At 43.0% G+C, this 1,992-nt stretch overlaps 1 long non-coding RNA gene across 1 annotated transcript in view; it reads right to left on the bottom strand.

The window, feature by feature from the left end:
- LOC107104457 overlaps nt 1–1,652 on the bottom strand; it is a 7,983-nt gene extending 6,331 nt beyond the window's left edge. Inside the window, exons 1-3 of the long non-coding RNA XR_001482257.1 lie at nt 1,543–1,652; nt 1,114–1,275; nt 522–709 (exon numbers count right to left, since the gene is read on the bottom strand). This is a non-coding gene — a long non-coding RNA (uncharacterized LOC107104457). The remainder of the gene's footprint in view (nt 1–521; nt 710–1,113; nt 1,276–1,542) is intronic.
- Between the last annotated feature and the right edge of the window lie 340 nt (nt 1,653–1,992).

Genomic DNA, 1,992 nt, shown 5'->3' with positions numbered 1-1,992 from the left:
CACGCCGCAGTGGACCATCTAAAACATGCTCCACAAACTGATCCCTCAACAATACAGCAGCATTAACCATGCTAGTGGGTGCAGAAACTTTAACCCTCTCCATTAATCCCATTAGTGCAAGGGAAAATTCTTGAAGGGTTTCACCCTCCTGCTGCTTTCTAGAAAAGAAAGCCTCTTGCAACGAGACGTAGGAATCAGTACAACCATATACCTCTTTTAGCACTCTAATAATGCAAGCTGGATCAGTCCGTTCAGCACTAGGACGGTATCTAAGTTCCTCTCGTGCCTCACCCTCGAGATGATCATACAAATAAAAAGCCTGATCAACAGGTGATAAATGGCGTGCCCTCATACAGGCCTCAGCCTCCTCCAACCACTCATTTACCCTATTCCTGATCTTCCCCGGAACATCGGACATTTCCTGTCACGAGGCACAAACACCAACCTCTCTGACACAGGTGGACCAGGGGCAGGCAAAGCACTCTGAGATGTGCTGGGAGTAGAAGGAGCAGTAGAAGTACCTGGGGCAGAGCGTGACTGTTCCTGTCGTAATCGTTCGTTGTCTGCTTTCGATTGGGCAATCAAGTCCCGCATTTCTTGGATCTCCTCCTCCTCCATGACCTGGATACTTTATAATTAACGGGCTCGCTGCTGTTTTGCCTGTACACACAAAACAATTCTCTTCCAAAACAAACAAAATACAACACCACTACACAAACATAAAAAAACACAACAAAAACACACAAGAATCAAGTCTCACTTTACACAGCAGATCCTACCAGCAACGCCAATTTGTGGCAACCTGCGAGGGGTGGTTGGATTTTCTCTCTTTTTTTGGGGTGAAATTCAAGTGCTGGATGTTAAAGTTAATATGGGATACCGACAACGCCACCTGGAATAACTCCAGGAAAATAGAATAGTAAGGACACAGGTAAGTTCTACTGGAAATGAGACAAGATTCAAATAGTTTTACAAAAGTTTATTAACTTCAATATTCTTCCTTTGTTTAAAAATAGTCACAATAATCTGCAATTAAATGGTTAAAACAGTGAATGCATTTTTAATAAAATTGATTGTAAAATATTTAAATTTTAAAAGGAACCTGAGGCTTACCAGTGGGAGGGGGATGTGGTGAGAAAAGGGGCAGCATCCAGTGACGAAAAAGGATCACCCTGGACACTACAAAAACACGGCAAACAAAAAAAAGAAAGGTGCTCCCACAAAACAAGAAACCGCCACCAGGGGTCACCACCGCCACCACAGAAGCCTCAGTCCCTAAAAGAAAGACAAAAAAATAAAACAATGAGTAAAACAATGGCACGACAGCACTACAATATTGCACTTTTATCCAGATGGAGTGCCATCAATGCTCCCAACAGCAGGGGAAAGTCCAAATAGATCTCTCAAAACAGTTCCTTTTAGGCAAAACAGCAGCGAGTGTCAAATCCAGTATAATGGTAGTCAAGACTCATCAGGAGGCTAAAAAAATGGGGTTTATATGTTTATATGGGGTGGATGTTATCTAGCCACGCTAGCCCTTACCTTCCCGGCACCAAGCAAACAAACGAACAGATCAGTCCGGGTTTTGGAGGAGCAGCAAAAGAGGCTAAACGGAGCAGACCAGTTTGCATTAATAACTAAGATAAACGCTGACAAACAAAGAAACAGCCACGCTTACCCAGCACAGTTCAGCAGACAAAGGAACCAAAATGATACGACGTCATGAAGCAAGCAGCTTCGTGGCAGATGGGTACCTGCTTAAATGCAGCAGCCGAAATTTATCTTAAAGTGGCAACGTACCATTTATGCTGCTACATCTGTATCGAATATTTACTACAATTCAAAATGACATGTTCCACAGTCTCATCTTCCCCGCAGTCACATTTCCCTGTCTGATGTTTCCCTATCAAAAATAACGATCTATTCAATCCATTAGTGCAAGGGAAAATTCTTGAAGGGTTTCACCCTCTTGCTGCTTTCTAGAAAAGAAAG

This window comes from Cyprinodon variegatus, unplaced genomic scaffold, assembly GCF_000732505.1.
Source record: "Cyprinodon variegatus isolate N-32 unplaced genomic scaffold, C_variegatus-1.0 Scaffold1751, whole genome shotgun sequence".
Taxonomy (NCBI): Eukaryota; Metazoa; Chordata; class Actinopteri; order Cyprinodontiformes; family Cyprinodontidae; genus Cyprinodon; species Cyprinodon variegatus.
This window is presented reverse-complemented; position numbering and strand designations above follow the sequence as displayed.